General features: G+C 43.7%; 1 protein-coding gene and 1 long non-coding RNA gene across 2 annotated transcripts in view; both read right to left on the reverse strand.

Annotated features, from left to right (window-relative positions):
- LOC309332757 (uncharacterized protein) overlaps positions 1 to 18,039 on the reverse strand; it is a gene marked incomplete at its 5' end in the record, with an annotated part of 103,476 nt that overhangs the window by 35,746 nt on the left and 49,691 nt on the right. The gene's annotated exons all lie outside the window — the stretch shown is intronic.
- LOC309332594 lies at positions 5,706 to 8,329 on the reverse strand. Its single transcript, XR_014152218.1, has 2 exons — positions 8,231 to 8,329; positions 5,706 to 5,828 (listed from the first exon to the last, which is right to left on the reverse strand). It is a non-coding gene; the product is annotated as an uncharacterized lncRNA (long non-coding RNA).

An 18,039-nucleotide genomic window follows, 5' to 3' on the forward strand; every position in this document is an offset into this window, starting at 1 on the left:
CCTTATTAAGACACAGTAGTGCTTGGGTTTTGTTTAACAGACATACAAGGATTTTCATGGGGAAAGCAAGAAAATGCTTTCAGCTTCCTCCATTACCAAGAGCTACATTCTGCCATTTTCAGAAGATGTATGAAGGACCAAGAGCTCTTAAAACATTTTTTTTTTTTTGTTATCCTTCAGTGCACATTATTTCTGTATATGGTGTGAAATGTACTTTCTGAATGAATGATTGATTACTTTTGACTTGTATACAGCATTAGAAGGTGGTGTTCTCTTTAACCCAGATAGAGCTGGCAACTACATGGAGATGACAGGTACAGTCATCTCTGCTGCCTTCTGTTATTAATACACAGCAGTGGGAGCTGAGCCAGATAGCTTTCCCAGCATTCAGTCACTATAATTCCTGCCTCCCAAAAGAAACATGCTCAACACTGGCAATACAGGCTGAAATAGCATGTGTGAGTGAAGAAGCAGTTCTCAGCATTTGTGTGGTGTGTGTATCAATGGCTTGGGTCATAGGGACCTATAGCCCTATGGTTACAAGCAAAGCCTTATCTTGATTGGAATGATATGCTTGGAAGCAAAAGCAGGGTCAATTGAATTACTAGATGCCACTGGGTCTATCATGACATTGGCATCCTGGCTGGTCTAGGACCAATGGCAGAAACAACTGAATGTTCCTCTCAGGGTCACTGGTATCCTATCCTGTGACAACCATAGTGGTCAACATTTCCCTTTTTAAAGAGAAATTCCCTTATTCTGAATAGGATTCCTTGCAAGAAAAGGGAAAAGTTGACAGCTATGGTGACAACTGGTCTGAAGAGTTGCAGGGGCAATGGAATCTTACTGATGTGGGAGCTCATCAGGTCCTCTCAGAGGTCTGTTGAGGCCTGGGCCACTTCTGGCTTTTGAGGTCACAAACCATAATAAATGCAGCCCAGCCAAAAATGACACATGGGAACAAAATAAGTCACCACCACCTTCCAAAAAGGGGACAGGAGTAAGAATTAATTAGATGGTTTTCCAGACTTTTTCCTGTGAAATGCAGTAATTGTTGTGGGAAAATATCCCTTTCACGTAATATTAACCCTGATATTAACCCTAATATCACAGTTGATGTTAAGCACATCACAGTTAAGAAAATCTGTGACTCTAAAATGCATTTACTACAGGGGTCAGCAAACTTTTTCAGCAGGGGGCTGGTCCACTGTCCCTCCGACCTTGTGGGGGGGCTGGACCATATTTTTTTGGGGGGGGGATGAACAAATTCCTATGCCCCACAAATAACCCAGAGATGAATTTTAAATAAAAGCACACATTCTACTCATGTAAAAACACGCTGATCCCCGGACCATCCACAGGCTGGATTTAGAAGGCAATTGGGCCAGATCTGGCCCCCGGGCCTTAGTTTGCCTACCTAGGATTTGCTACTTCTGTGCTGCAGACAGTAAAACATGTTTACTACTTATATGAAGCTATAGTTAAGCCAAAGTGCCTTAAATTTCAATTTCCATCCTTTTTGTTACACAGGTGGATTTGTAAACACATTAAGTAGAATGTTAAGTAGAAAGCTTTTGATCCAAGAACCAGAGCCATCAGGATAGCATTTCATTGGAGTATAAAGCAGAATTATGTTGTTGGAGGAGACTCTTGAGAGTCCCATGGACTGCAAGAAGATCAAACGTATCCATTCTGAAGGAAATCAGCCCTGAGTGCTCACTGGAAGGACAGATCCTGAAGCTGAGACTCCAATACTTTGGCCACCTCATGAGAAGAGAAGATGCCCTGGAAAAGACCCTGATGTTGGGAAAGATGGAGGGCACAAGGAGAAGGGGACGACAGAGGACAAGATGGTTGGATAGTGTTCTCGAAGCTAACAGCATGAGTTTGACTAAACTGCAGGAGGCAGTGGAAGACAGAAGTGCCTGGTGTGCTCTGGTCCATGGGGTCACGTAGAGTCAGACACGACTAAACAACTACACAACAACAAAAATAAAGCAGAACTGTTTTCTAAGTGAGTAACAGGAATAATGTCTATTGAGTGTTAGTTTTTTCCACTGCTTCTAAATTATCAGGTTGCTGGCTTTGTCTGAAAAGGTTATTTTTCCTTTGCTGATAATTGAAATAGTTCGGCTATAGATATTCAGTAACTTCATGGTATATGCTCAAATAATTATCTTTTCTGATAATTTTTACAACTGAGATGTTTAAATGTATTTCAGCATGGTAGATAATAAAAAAGAATGGCTGTTTAACCTGAGATTTCAAACCCTACACAAATCCTTATTTGTGTTGTCATCTGTATTTAAAAGGCCTAAGACTATATTATTAAATTATTGTTATTGTTATTGTTATTAAGATTCCAGTGTATTAAGAATTAATAAAATGATCCAGAGATGCTAGTGGTGAGCTGAAAAGAGCCCCCCTCTTTCTCATTTGGGTAATTCATCATAATCAGTGCTGAGTCCAGCACCTCACTTATTCAGAGATGGGTGGATTTCACAACTAACAGCAAGCAAGCAGTGACTAGAAAGTATTCTGAGATAGTAGAGAAGTGAACTGGACAGGGTGACATCCTGTTTTCTCAGCTGGGATTGTTTATTTGCAAATAGCAGCCTCGCCCTCTGAAGTAACCCAAGGACTTTGAGCATGTAAACAACTGCTTTGTTAATTACATTGAACTAACTACAAATCAGACCAAACATATTGTTAAAGTTTTTTTGGGGGGTACCCCCCCTAAATTCTAAAAATTAATAAATGGAAGGATTTTGATTAGTTGGGATATGAAGGGAGAAATGCAAGTTGCAGAGGAATTCCTGGGCTAGCCTGTGCAAAAAAACCGACCTCACTGAGGGCCGTTGGCATAGCAAAAGAACTGTCCTCCCCTGTTGACCTGAGGTGTGAACAGAGACTGGGGATTTGGAAGTTTGCCTGGATAACTGGGTGTGAGGTGTCAGGAAAAGCCACCTGTTAGCAGGTGTGTTGGGTAGAAGGAGGAGGAAGGAGGAAGAAAGAAACCTAGGGTCCATCTTGGGCAGGATGGATGAAGGCTCGCTGCACTGCTGTGGGGGACAAGCCCATCTTGAAATGACCATGCTGTAAGCTCTGGACTCCCTCCATGCAGGCTGAAGGTGCAAATAGGTGAATAAACCATGTTTCTTAAGGCTATGACCATCTCTGCCATGTCCCAGTTCTCCAAAGGAACACAGACGCTGGGTGAGTGCCTGGAACCCCCTGGGATCTTGCTATTTCTCAGCAGAGAACGAGTGTGGCACCCAACCTTTGTAACAATATAAATTCCATTTACCTGTGTTAATTTCACACATTCTGGAAATCTCATTTTAGACATTTTGTTCAGGACTTCCCCATTAAGATTAGAATGTAGAGGCAATCCATATACTTGGAGGATAGCATATATTTAGAGGAGGGATTGGAGACCTGTGGCCATTCAGATATTTCATGGAATCATAGAACTGTAAAGTTGGAAGGGGCCATGGGGGTCATCAAGTCCAACCCCCTACAATGCGGGAATATGCAGCTGTCCCATGCGGGGATTGAACCTCCAGTTCCCATTAGCCCCAGGCAGGATGGCCAATGGTTAGGGACAATGGAAACTGAACATCATCTGGTGGGTCACTTCTCTGGTATGGGAGTAGTAATAATAATAATAATAATTTATTATTTGTACGCCGCCCATCTGGCTGGGTTTCCCCAGCCACTCTGGGTGGCTTACAACAAAGATTAAAAATACATTAAAATGTCACACATTAAAAACTTCCCTGAACTGCCTTCAGATGTCTTCTAAATGTTAGGTAGTTGTTTATCTCTTTGACATCTGATGGGAGGGCGTTCCACAGGGTGGGCACCACTACCGAGAAGGCCCTCTGCCTGGTTTCCTGTAGCTTTGCTTCTCACAATGAGAGAACTGCCAGAAGGCCCTCAGTGCTGGACCTCAGCGTCCGGGCAGAACGATGGGGGTGGAGACGCTCCTTCAGGTATACTGGGCCGAGGCCATTTAAGGCTTTCATGGTCAGCACCAACACTTTGAATTGTGCTTGGAAGCATACTGGGAGCCAATGTAGATCTTTCAAGACCGATGTTATGTGGTTTTGGCAGCCTCCTCCAGTCACCAGTCTATCTGCTGCATTCTGGATTAGTTGTAGTTTCTGGGTCACCTTCAAAGGTAGCCCCACGTAGAGCGCATTGCAGTAGTCCAAGCGGGAGATAACTAGAGCATGCACCACTCTGGCGAGACAGTCTGCAGGCAGGTAGGGTCTCAGCCTGCGTACCAGATGGAGCTGATAAACAGCTGCCCTGGACACAGAATTGACCTGTGCCTCCATGGACAGCTGTGAGTCCAAAATGAGTCCCAGGCTGCGCACCTGGTCCTTCATGGACACAGTTGCCCCATTCAGGACCTGGGAGTCCTCCACACCAGCCCGCCCCCTGTCCCCCAAGAAGGATACTTCTGTCTTGTCAGGATTCAACCTCAATCTGTTAGCCGCCATCCATCCTCCAACTGCCTCCAGGCACTCACACAGGACCTTCACCGCCTTAAGAGAGGTAGAGCTGGGTGTCATCTGCATATTGATGGACACCCAGTCCAAACCCCCTGATGATCTCTTCCAGCGACTTCATGTAGATGTTAAAAAGCATGGGGGAGAGGAGCTGCTATATCGGTAGTTATTTGGCTACAAGTTGAGGCCCCCAGCATCACCTCCAACACTGCTCTCCAGAGGGTTGGATGATGCTCTGGGATGCTGGCAGGTGATGGCACTGGAAGCTCCAAGAGGAATCTGCAAATGCCACCCCACCACTCAAAAGGCAGAAAGGGCATTTCTGTCTGTTGAAAGCGAACTTTGGATCAGGACCAAGGCAACTTCTTAAAGCATCGTTTTTCATCACAGCACCATTAGATGCTCTGTGCTACTGCCCTCTGTAAAATGTTCTGTGTGTTTTTGAAAGACGGTCTCTTATAAGAAAATATGTTCCCCACCAGCGCAATCCTACAAATGTCTATTCAAATATTTTAAATACAGACATATGGAAGCATGAGTATACTTAAACCCCTGAAAGGCAAGCTAAGGAACTAGGAATGTGAACAGTTTGGCCTCTGCATTGTTCTGATCTAGCTTTAAAGACTTAAGAGTATGTCTCTCTCTTCTTGAAACCAGAGTTGCATTTTTGGGGACTTAATGGCAGATGGATACAAAATCTCTGAGATTTATCCTATCTGTATAAGTCTGGCAAGAATTATGAAGAAAAACATCTAACATTGAAAAGTGTGTGTGGGGGGGTGTTCTTTCTAAATTTGCATTCCATTAATAACTGGTGTTTAGCTTGACGATTATAACCTTTTTCATATCTCTGTTTTGGTGAGATGAGGCCTGTCTGGATCATAATTGTATAATAGCATTAAACATCTTTCCATTATATGTAATTATTTCCTTGTGACAACAAATTAAATACTGAAAGTTGTTATATTCCATTAATTTGGGTGTTAATATGGCTTTTGGATATTTTAAGAAAGTCTTTGCCCTTTTTAACATTGTGTACTCTTGGATACAAATTGCATGATTATGTACATATACAATTTCTGCTGTACAGATCACATGGACAAAAGCTTGGCTTTCCCCTCCACTATAAATGCTAACATTTTCAATAAAAAAGTCATTATTCAACAGACTCAGAAACCACACTCAGCCTAACATCATTCTGTTTTAATAAGTTTGCATTGAACTGTTGTTGTTTTGCTTTGAGACTGGGCTGATAATCTTCAGTGAGCCATAGTTCAAAATCTTGTCTGATCTTTCTAGTCATTTTCTAATCTGAAAGAAAACCCACATCTAACGTGAGAACAGATATTAGGGCAAGGCCCAACACAGGAAAAAGACAAGGAGAGGCAGCATTTGTTCACCACATTGAATATCATTCCATAGAGCATCTTAATGTACAGGGATGATAAACAGAGCCATGTGGACTCTGCTTCATGAGAAACAAAAGGATGTCACAGCAGAATAATGGGAGCTCATCTTTAACACTTTTCCATATGTGTTCTGCATAAAGGCAATGCCTCAGTGTTCCATGGAACTGAGTGGCCCAGGAATTGGGGGGGGGAATAAATTTTGCTATGAACAATGAGGTTCCAGAAGAAGTGAAATCTCACACCCAGCCATGAGAACTGTAGCAGTTGACTTCCCTCCTCTAAGGTAGAGTCCATCACCAGTGGGTGGCTGCTATCCAAAATCATGACTAGAACCATTACATTAACCAAAGAGTAAAGGTAAAGGGACCCCTGACCATTAGGGCCAGTCGTGGCTGACTCTGGGGTTGCGGCGCTCATCTCACTTTATTGGCTGAGGGAGCCGGCATACAGCTTCCGTGTTATGTGGCCAGCATGACTAAGCCACTTCTAGCGAACCAGAGCAGTGCACGGAAACACCATTTACATTCCCACCGAAGCAGTACCTATTCATCTACTTGCACTTTGATGTGCTTTTGAACTGCTGGGTTGGCAGGAGCTGGGACCAAGCAATGGGAGTTCACCCCGTGGCGGGGATTCGAACCACCAACCTTCTGATCGGCAAGTCCTAGGCTCTGTAGTTTAATCCACAGCGCCACCCGCGTCCCTTGTAACCAAAGAGTGGGGCATTTAAATTGGAAAATGAGGGGGGGGGAGAGGGGAGAGTCACTTAAGTACAGTAAGTGCTAAATCAAGCACAACTATTGAAATACGCTGTTCAATTCCCCAGTTTGTGTTTTGAAAAACAAAATGAAACACCAGTACTGTATTTATAAACACATAGAAAGATGAAATGAGCAGATTATGTGAGCAGCTGTATCAAGGATAAGCAGAAAGGGGGGGGTCTCCCACTTCTATTGATCAGACAAGAAGCTCACTGGCAGACCAACTCTGCTTCTGCATTACAAAGATGTCTGGAAATGTGACACGAAGGCTGGTGACATTAACCCCGCAGTGTGGGAATCCCTTGCAGACAACCATAGTGCCAGGAGACAATCAGTCAAGTTGTGTATCCACAGCAGTGACCAGAGAAGGAATAACCACTGAGAAGAGTGCAGAAAGAAGAAATGCTATGGTACATCTGCATCAGCTCAACCAGATGTCTTCATCTGCACCAACAGCAACAAAACATGTATCTCCTGTATTTGTCGCTACAACCACAGCAGGCGCTGTGACTCTCCAATGGTTTGACTTCACCCCTGAAGGCGCACTCTTCCATTGTCACCCGAGACAGACAGAGGCCAACAGCAGCAGTTATCGTCCACTCTGAAAACTGCACAGTGCACAAAAGTGGCAGAGGCACAAACAACCAAGGAACATTTTCCATATTTCTTGATGCACAGCTATTCATTGCCTCACAGTTTGTTGTGTTCAAACCAATGTCGAATAAATTCTAATAGCTCCAAAATGTTTATAGCCAGTATTGCCTGTAAAAATAAAGGGGGGGGCTCAACTCCCATCCTAAAATAAAATGAAAAGGATATGATATTCTTGCTCTTTCCCCCTTCATTTAAACGGTTTTACTGATTTGATGATAGCGTGCTGAAGAATTGCAAAAAACTGGGCAGCTGTCAACAGTGTATTTGGCAGACTCCTAAATTTATTATGTAGTCCATCTACCATCTGCCAGACCTGACCCTCGCATCTTCCCTGTTAACAATCTTCACATACAATCTCTTTCCAACTCCCATTGGGGTCTAGCCAACAGCATTCACACACACACAAAAATTCTTCCTGTGAATTACAAACAACATGCAAACATCTATCCTCTGGCAATGGGGTGGGGGGTACTTCACAAGGGTGCTATGTGTAGCACAAGTTGTTTGTTTGTGTGTATGTCACAGAAACAGCATACACGCTTGTAATTTCTGCACGAGTAGCAAAACAGAAAGAAAGAAAAAAAAAATGAGAGTCCTCATTGCTGTTTCCTGCTAATAATCCACAGGCTGCCAAAGTAACTTGAACCTCTCTCCTCTACACACCCAGTCCCTAAGTCACTAACCTTCCCAACAGCACTGACAGCAATGATTGCCTGGAAAAGAATTGCAAAAGCTAAGAAAAAACAGCTTTCCATACAAAAAGAATTTGGGGGGCTGAACTGTGATCAGAGTGTTATCCTAACAATGCAAATGTGGTGGCAACGTTGAAACCTTTCTTCACACACAGATACACATATGGACATCAAGCTGCTATTCTGTGCCTACTTACCTGAGAGCAAGCCCTATTGAGTTCAATGGGGCTGACTTCTGAGTAGACATGCACTGCAGCTATTTTTCAACTTGCCCTCAGTTCTCCTCGTTTCTATGCACAACCCATCGACACACTTTATCTCGTTATTACATCAGAGAATATTGCCTCAGTGATGTAGAAGAGCACAGTACATCTGGTAAGTAAGGAAATAAATCACAAGGCTGGCTTTTGGGAGTCCTCCACCCCCCCACCCCGCCCACTACCCTGGTTTAAATAAAAAGAATTGTTTCATCATCTGCTGCTTCCCTGCTAGCTGCTCAGCCCTGTAGGCTCATATGGCCTGTTTTGGCTTAGGAGAACTTTCTCACTAGCAGAAGAAGGCTGGCACACACCAAAAAAGAGGCTCACAGCTGTGCAATATGCTGCGCTGCATTAACTACAAATCCCCAGCTACATTATGAAATTTTTATTTCATACTCCGCCACCCCCCACCCCACCCCCCAAAATATGAAATCTGTACTTGCTACATTCTCAACTTGACAGGATGACAGGCACACAGAAGATTAGCCCAGCCCTCTTGTCTGCCAAGAGTAATTTTCTAAAAGCTAACCTTCTGGTGTCAGGAACTCCCACTTTCTTCTCAAACTTGTTTATGCATAAACCATAATTTCATCCACAGTTTTCTTAATTAAACCAAATGCGCACATGTAACCGAGCAAATGTTTTCACTAGGTACACTTGCATGAAATAATCTGCCCAAATATAGGAAGGCAGGACGCTCTCTTAGTATAAGTCAGACCATGGGGGGGGTCTATTTGGCTTGGTGTTGTCAACAATGACTAGCAGCCGATCTCCAGGGATTTCAGACATCTCCTACCTGGAGATGTAAGAGGTTAAACCTGGGACCTTTTCAATGCAAGGCACATGGTCTATTACCAATCGGCCACCCTTCTGATTGCCCAGTTCCTAAGGCAATCAAGTCACTAACACATACTCACAAAATAACAATTATAAGTAATAATAATAAGCAGAAGAATTTATTTGTACCCCGCCCATCTGACTGGGTTGCCCCAGCCACTCTGGGCGGCTTCCAGTGTATATGAAAACATGTAAAGGTAAAGGGACACCTGACCATTAGGTCCAGTCATGACCGACTCTGGGGTTGCAGCGCTCATCTCACTTTATTGGCCGAGGGAGCCGGCGTTTGTCTGCAGACAGCTTCTGGGTCATGTGGCCAGCATGACCAAGCCGCTTCTGGCAAACCAGAGCAGCACACGGAAACGCTGTTTACCTTCCCGCCGGAGTGGTACCTATTTATCTACTTGCACTTTGATGTGCTTTTGAACTGCTAGGTTGGCAGGAGCAGGGACCAAGCAACAGGAGCTCACCCCGTCACGGGGATTCAAACCGCCGACCTTCTGATCGGCAAGTCCTAGGCTGTGTGGTTTAACCCACAGCGCCACCCATGTCCTCAAAAACATAGTAAAACATTAAACCTTAAAACCTAGAACCCTAAGTGAAGGACAGGGCTGGGAGATACAACAATATATCATCCAAAATTGGTTTGAAGCTCATATTACTATATCCATTTCATAATTTTTGACCTGGTTTATCATGATGTGTGTGTGTGAGAGAGAGCTATGCAAAAATAACAATGTGGGGGAAACTGTGAAGCCAGCCAATGCTTCTCTCGATTCCTGCAGCTCCTGTTAACCCTGCCAGCTCAGTATATTGCTGCAGTGTATAGCTGGCGATACGGTGCTATGTTGAAAGCTACTTATTGCCCAGCCCTGTTGAAGGGGAGCTAAAAGGCAGCAGAAGCATTGCAACCACCAGCAAACACTTTAGCACATATTAGCATCTATCAAAGTTAGCAACCTCCAATGCTATGAAAGCTGAGGGAGCTAAACAGGCTTTGGGATTGGAATATTGTGAAGCTGGTTTTGTTGCCGTTAGCATTGTCCCACTTATTTAAAAATCATTTTGAACTTCTTTCTAACTTGTGTATCTTTAAACTTGGGTGTTTGTTGCGTTTGGATTAAAAGATGTGAGGTGTGCCTGGGAAGAAAGGAGCTGGGGAGAGAACAGGGACTTTTATCATTCTTTTATCTAAGCAAGCCACTCACACCACAAATAAGGTGGGCTTATTTACATCTGAACTCCCTCTCTAACCCCAATATAGTTCTCCATGTTCTTTTCTGCATGCCTTTCACCCTTCCTTCAACCTTACCTCCTCTCCAGCCATGCCATCTCCTATCACCCTCATCTGTCCCACCTGCAATAAAACATGTCTCTCCTGTATCAATTTCTACAACTACAGTACGTGCTATAACACTCCAGCGATTAGACTTTGCCCACAAAGACACACTCTTCCATTGTCTCCCAAGACAGACGGATGCCAAGAACAACATATCATGACATACAATGACTGTGAGATCCACAAGTACATCTCTGGTCAAATGTCAAAGCAGATACACAATAACATCCTATACTGGTTATTATTTTTCAGTTAAGTTGTGTCCTTAGATTTTATTCTAATCTCTAATGGCAAGAACAGAGGTTTTGAAAGCAAAATGGTGTCAATGTCAACAAAAGGAAGATGCTTCTGTCTCTTCTAGGGGAATGCCAAATGTATGCAGAAGACAACTTCCTTCAGCGATGGCACAGGGCTATGCTCACCCACTATTTCTCAGTCTAACAATCTGCAAGGTGATGTTCAACTGGTTGGCTTTGAAATGGCTGAGCAGCAAAGTTCATTTTAGCTATAACTCAGCCCTAATTTTATCTGTCAGCAATTTTATGCAGCTTCCCAGACATAATAGGTGATTGCCAAGTTCGTTTTTGAATAAAACCACCCTTCTAAAAAAAAGTATCGTATTAATATGTCAGCAGGCAATGAAATATTTTCATTCGACAGTTTTTCTTCAACATTTGCTTATGCACCAACATAAAACGGGATATTTTTTTTTTTTTAAAAAAATGGCAATTTCATTAGGTGCTAGTCTGAATGTTTGTTTGAAAGCATTTGATTTGGCATAGCTGTTCTTTCTGTGGTCCCCACACCCAAATCTCCTGACTGGGCAATGCTGGTTTGTTCATTTCAGGACTGAAGTTGGTCTGATATGAGAGGTCAAAAAGTAATCAAAATAGTAAGAACCACTGCCAAGCGAAAAAGAGAATTGTGAGATTTAAAAATGCCCTGGTTGTGCTGTTATAACACATAAAGTGCTAAGAAAATCTCCCCCCCCCCAGGCTTTATGAACTCTGCCCTCCAAATGGACTCCCCTTCCAAAATGAGCTTTTAATTCTGCTTAGCCCCCATTTACATTGGAGGAAAACGAGATCCAGATTTAGTTGCTGTTCATCTCTAAACTCTGTGATTTAGGATTTGCCATTGTGTTTTGACCCAAACTTGTGCCTATGTAACCCCTGTGGGCTTCAATACACCTGTTACTTTATTGCAGGCTTTTAAGCTATTGTGCACAGATTGGGTTAGGGAGGAGCAGAAGCACAGAATGCTTTCAAGGCTTTAGGTAAAGGTAAAGGGACCCCTAACCATTAGGTCCAGTCGTGGCTGACTCTGGGGTTGCAGCGCTCATTCGCTTTATTGGCCGAGGGAGCCAGCATACAGCTTCTGGGTCTTGTGGCCAGCATGACTAAGCTGCTTCTGGCGAACCAGAGCAGCGCACAGAAACACCGTTTACCTTCCCGCCAGAGTGGTACCTATTTATCTACTTGCGCTGGTGTGCTTTCAAACTGCTAGGTTGGCAGGAGCAAGGACAGAACAACGGGAGCTCACCCCATTGCGGGGATTTGAACAGCTGACCTTCTGATCAGCAAGTCCTAGGCTCTGTGGTTTAACCCACAGTGCCACCCACGTCCCTCAAGGCTTTAGACGGCCTTTTAACTCTTTTAACTAAGAACTGCAAGAATGGGATATTCAGAGCAGGCCTGGGCTATCTAGTTATTTTTAAAAGGCGAGTTCTATCCACCCCAAGTAGAATTCAGCGCAGCACTGACGAAACTGTTCCATCAACACAATAATTTCTGCTTGTCCAATGGGACCACCTGCCCTTTTCTCCCTGCACGCACTGTTCTGGGGTCCTCCTGGCCCCCTAAGCCAACTGAGGAGGCAGTGGCATAGCGTGGGTTGCCAGCGTCTGGGGCCGCATGGAGGATGGCAGATTAGAAGGGAGGAAACCAATGGAGTACACATGTGCCTTCAACTGCCTAATGGTGTCCACGTCACCCAGCAACCAGAGAGATAAGAAAAGAAGAAACAAAACAAATTCCTTCCAGTAGCACCTTAAAGACCAACTAAGTCAGTTCTTGGTATGAGCTTTCGTGTGCATGCACACTTCTTCAGATACATCTGAAGAAGTGTGCATGCACACGAAAGCTCATACCAAGAACTGACTTAGTTATCTTAGTGTATCTGAAGAAGTGTGCATGCACACGAAAGCTCATACCAAGAACTGACTTAGTTGGTCTTTAAGGTGCTACTGGAAGGAATTTGTTTTGTTTTGACTATGGCAGACCAACATGGCTACCTATCTGTAACAAGAAAAGAAGAGTCATTCTGTTGTCTGGAGAGCTCACTTCCTTGCTCACATGGAGAAGCCGTCTTCAACAGATCCCAGCAACGGAAGTGCACAGCTATATTGTGACAGCACCAGATGCTGAAATATTGTGCCCTGAGCAATTCTGTGCCTGGGGCAATTGTCCCTGTGCCCCCCACATGCTACGCCGCAAGGGGAAGGAGGGAAGGAAGTCCCATACTCAAGCAGGAAACCTTGCAGTAGACTCCACTAGTGGAATGGGATGATTGGATCCAGCCCCTCATCATCCTCATCCTCATCATTATTATTATTATCTGGGGGCAGGGCTCTCTCAAAACATACTTAAGTAATCATATTGCAGTCTGTATCTTTAACTATACCTGGGGTTTTTAAAAATAAAAAATAACACTGCTAATTCATGCAGCCATTGATTCAACAATTGTAATGTGTGCTGCTGTCCTTAGTTCACTTAAAATATTTCAAGCAGCATCTTAACTTCTGCGATGCTAACAAAGCCCAGCATTTGCAAACTGGAAAAGTATGCATTACAGCAATAAAGGCATCCTTTGAAGAGAATGCATGATTTAAAAACATGTGGTGTTGTAATTAAAGCTGGGGGGTGGGGGCGGGATTCAATAAAATATCTATCTTTCTTTCCTGTCAAGCTGCTTCAGAAAATATTTACCATGACACAGAATTGTTTATCTGTTCTTCGTTTGTTTTGAAAGCGGCCATCAAATTGGTAGCTAACTATTCCCTGGCACTAGGCAAAAAACTGATTGATTTCAGACAATATCACTTAGATGCAAAGAGGCCTTGCTAGCGAGCCTCATTTCCTTACTGTGCTACATACACTTTATTGTAAAGGATTTAACCACAAACCACCTGCATGAATTTTTATTTTTGTAAGAACTCATTAAGACATTTAACAGGACTGTGGAGCACTGCTTTATGCAACATTTAGTGTTGGCTATCAGCTGTTCGGAAGGACTGAGAATGTTTTATAAAGTGAGAGTAACAGAAAGCAGAGGGAACAATGAGATGAACATGCAGCCTTTGTCTATGGGTCCAAGTCCTCTAGAATGCACAAACGAAGATTTAACAGGTCAATGATTCTAGCAACTTTGATACTTGGGCAGTAAATACTGTTCAAACTTTAGTGCTTTTTAAAAAACAAATCCATTTTGCTCATTTCTATTTCTTTTGCTTGTTCAGTATAGGCAGGGATTGGCCAGTTCACCTAAGAACCTAGCATTGCCTTTGTATGTGAAACTGATCCACCAAGGGCACGCACTAATGGTTTTTTTCAGCAGCAGGTGTGCACCTGCACTACAAGTTTAATTATGTCTGCATGCTGCTTACAAGCATTCCAGGAGTGTGGCTGCTTAATTAGTCATTTGAGTAGTAGGCCTGGAGCACAGGTGGAAAGGCATTTCCAAACAAGCTGTTATACAATTTTCATTTGGTACATGTGCAGTTGAACAAAACTTCCTGGACCACAGCAAGCATGCAGTCGCCTCCCTAAAATATAAATCCTTTCTTAGAGAGACAGTGGAGTAACATAGGCAATAGGATGCATCCAATGTTACTCCTCCTTAGAGTATACCCTATGTGCATTCATGAACAGGCAAACTTAGGTTCATTAATTCCAATGGTTCTACTCTGGGTAGGACTAGCAGTGGACACAAGTCAATAAGTATTGCAATCTACATCCTTAGTGTTAGGATGAGTACGTAGCCATGCTAGTGGCGACATGCTTAATTTTCTATTACAAGTGCTTCTATTACAAGCACTGTGTTTGGACTGAAGAAACCTGCCTTCAAATCCCCAGTCGGTAATGAAGTTCTATTGGTTAGTCATTAATCTCAGTTTAGGGTGGCGCTGTGGGTTAAACCACAGAGCCTAGGACTTGCCGATCAGAAGGTCGGCGGTTTGAATCCCCGTGACGGGGTGAGCTCCCGTTGCTCGGTCCCTGCTCCTGCCAACCTAGCAGTTCGAAAGCACGTCAAAGTGCAAATAGATAAATAGGTACTGCTCCGGCGGGAAGGTAAACGATGTTTCCGTGCGCTGCTCTGGTTCGCCAGAAGTGGCTTAGTCATGCTGGCCACATGACTCGGAAGCTGTCTGCGGACAAACGCCGGCTCCCTCAGCCAATAAAGCAAGATGAGTGCCACAGCCCCAGAGTCGTCCACAACTGGACTTAATGGTCAGGGGTCCCTTTACCTTTTTTAACCAATCTCACATAGGTTTTGTGAATATAAAATGTGGAAAACACCATATAAACTGCCCTTGTCTCCTTCAAAAGTTGCAAGCAAATAAGAATTAATTACTGGAGATATTCCAAAAAAGTAAAATTCCAGAAACTACATTCATCATCATCATCATCATCATCATCATTATTAATATTATTAATTGAATTTATATACTACCCTATACCAGGGGGTCTCAGGGCGGTTCATGGAGTTTGGTGCATCATTCTCCTTCCAGTACAGGAAAATCCAACACGTGTTTTCTTGTGAACGATTTCCATGGCCTCTTTTCTCATTAGAAGGGAAGAGGCATGTGGCCTGGCCAACTTATATTCCTGGTTTTCTTTACGTGGCAACAACTGTAGGTGCAGTCTGTTTATACAGATTTTTCACCTGACCACAGAAGAAAGCACTTTCAAAGTTATAAATAATTAGATCATAGATTTACGGAAATTTGGCAGGAGGAGTGAGGAACAGGTGTACATTTGAAAGTACACTGGACTCTTTGTATACTGAACTGGCTAGAATTAAATTTATATCCCCTCGATTGGTTGGGCATGACAAAAACACGAATCTTCCAAAGGCCTACATGCAAGTCTCCTACCTGGAGAGACAGGTTGTTACAAGGCGCAGATCTTGCAAAAATGTCTAGATGCACACTTACAGATAGGTAGCCGTGTTGGTCTGCCATAGTCAAAACAAAACAAATTCCTTCCAGTAGCACCTTAAAGACCAACTAAGTCAGTTCTTGGTATGAGCTTTCGTGTGCATGCACACGAAAGCTCATACCAAGAACTGTCTTAGTTGGTCTTTAAGGTGCTACTGGAAGGAATTTGTTTTGACTAGATGCACACTATTAAGAATGAAAAGGACCCAGACTGACACACAAACATCTTTAGATCAACAGGCAATGACATTGACCTAGAAACACTATGGAATGTTTTATTAGACATTCTTGCAATTTGGAGTTCCACATTTTGAAAACTCTATCAATCTTATTTCAAGAACAGACATCCCACTTTTCAATTTATATGAAGAAAAATAATAATCAGAACACAATGATTCAAGGCTTACCATTCTAGCTCCTGATGGCCCGAACAACAGCAACAATTTTATTAATTTGTAAGTTGCCCATCTTGACTGGGTTGCTCGATTTTGCATTTCCTTCCCTTTTGACATTTAAATTGTCCTTACGGTAAGCTTGACTTCAAACTGAACTGAGTGATTTTGACATTTTGTGATATAAAGATAATTTCGCAACAACGAAATGGGTATGTGGCATATGAGCAACTTAGTTATTTAATAACCGAATTTCTGCAGCTTCCAATGGAAGAGAGGTGGTTACAATGACAACTACAATAGTTACTTTGTGCTGAAAAAGGAAGAGGGGGTTGAGGCTATTTTGACACACAGTCAATGGCACAAAGCAAACAAATTCCTTTATCAAAACAAAACAAATTCCTTCCAGTAGCACCTTAAAGACCAACTAAGTCAGTTCTTGGTATGAGCTTTCGTGTGCATGCACACTTCTTCAGATAAATTCCTTTATGTCACAGATTGCAGAAATGTAATTCTTGTTAAAAGGGGGGTTTTGTGGGGGTTTTTTTTGCTCCTTTTGTACTCAAATACATTAGCCATGACCACCAGTCTGTTTCCTGCTCAGATCAGAATAGAACTTTCTGGGGAAACCAAGACGAAAGCCAAAATCATTCTCTCCCCCGACAAAAGATTTGTGCCTCATCCTGTAAAAGGTAAAGGTAAAGGTACCCCTGCCCATAAGGGCCAGTCGTGTCCGACTCTAGGGTTGTGCGCCCATCTCACTTAAGAGGCCGGGGGCCAGCGCTGTCCGGAGACACTTCCGGGTCACGTGGCCAGCGTGACGAAGCTGCTCTGGCGAGCTGGCACCAGCGCAGCACACGGAAACGCCGTTTACTTTCCCGCTAGAAAGCGGTACCTATTTATCTACTTGCACCTAAGGGTGGTTTCAAACTGCTAGGTGGGCAGGAGCTGGGACTGAACGACGGGAGCTCACCCCACCGCGGGGATTAGAACCGCCGACCATGCGATCGGCAAGTCCTAGGCGCTGCGGTTTTACCCACAGCACCACCCACGTCCCTATGCCTTATCCTGACAACATAGCAAAAACAAGACAGCTGATTTTGAAGGGGGTGAAAGGTCACATAAGCCATCCTTGTCAACGCAGTACAGTGGTACCTCCAGTTGTGGACAGGATCCGTTCCGCAGGTCTGGTTGGATCCCGAGGTTTCCGCAACCTGAGGACCACTTCTGCATATGCGTGCACGGCAAAACCCGGTAAAATACTTCCAGGTTTGCTGCTTTCACATCCCAAAGTTTACGTAACCAGAGGGTTATGTAACTGGAGGTACTATTGTACAGTCATACCTCATGTTATGTTTGCTTCATGTTACGTTCTTTCAGGTTATGTCCCGCGGTGACCCGGAAGTACTGAAAAGGGTTACTTCTGGGTTTCACCGCTTGTGCATGTGCAGAAGTGCAAAATGACGTCATGCGCAGAAGCAGAAGCAGCGAATTGCAACCCACGCACCGCTGCGGGTTGCGTTCTTTTCATGCTGCAAATGGGCCTCTGGAACAGATCCTGTTCGCAACTAGATGTACCACTGTATATCCTTAGCTACCACCTGTTGGACATCTGGGTCTGATGAAGTTCCGATTCCTAGGCTTGAAAGCACCTAGGAAGGTCTGGTTCATTCAACCAAGCTGTTGAATATGTGGGTATTCAGAACACCATCGTATGAGTCTCTGTCACCAAGCAAGACACCTGCAAAGAATGTAGGACTAGCTACTTTCTACTTTGGTTGTGGGATTAACAGTCACACTGCAACTCTCCTCTAGCTTGCAGGTTGCATTAGCATGCTCAAGGGATCTGCACTGCAGGGGAAGTCTCAGTCAGTGGTGGAGCAAAGTCAGGTAGTACCCGGTGCGAAAAAATTCTTGTCACATACCCCCCGCCACATCAATTTTTTTTTTTTTTGCTTGC

This window comes from Podarcis erhardii, assembly GCF_964252035.2.
Source record: "Podarcis erhardii genome assembly, chromosome: 17".
NCBI lineage: Eukaryota > Metazoa > Chordata > Lepidosauria > Squamata > Lacertidae > Podarcis > Podarcis erhardii.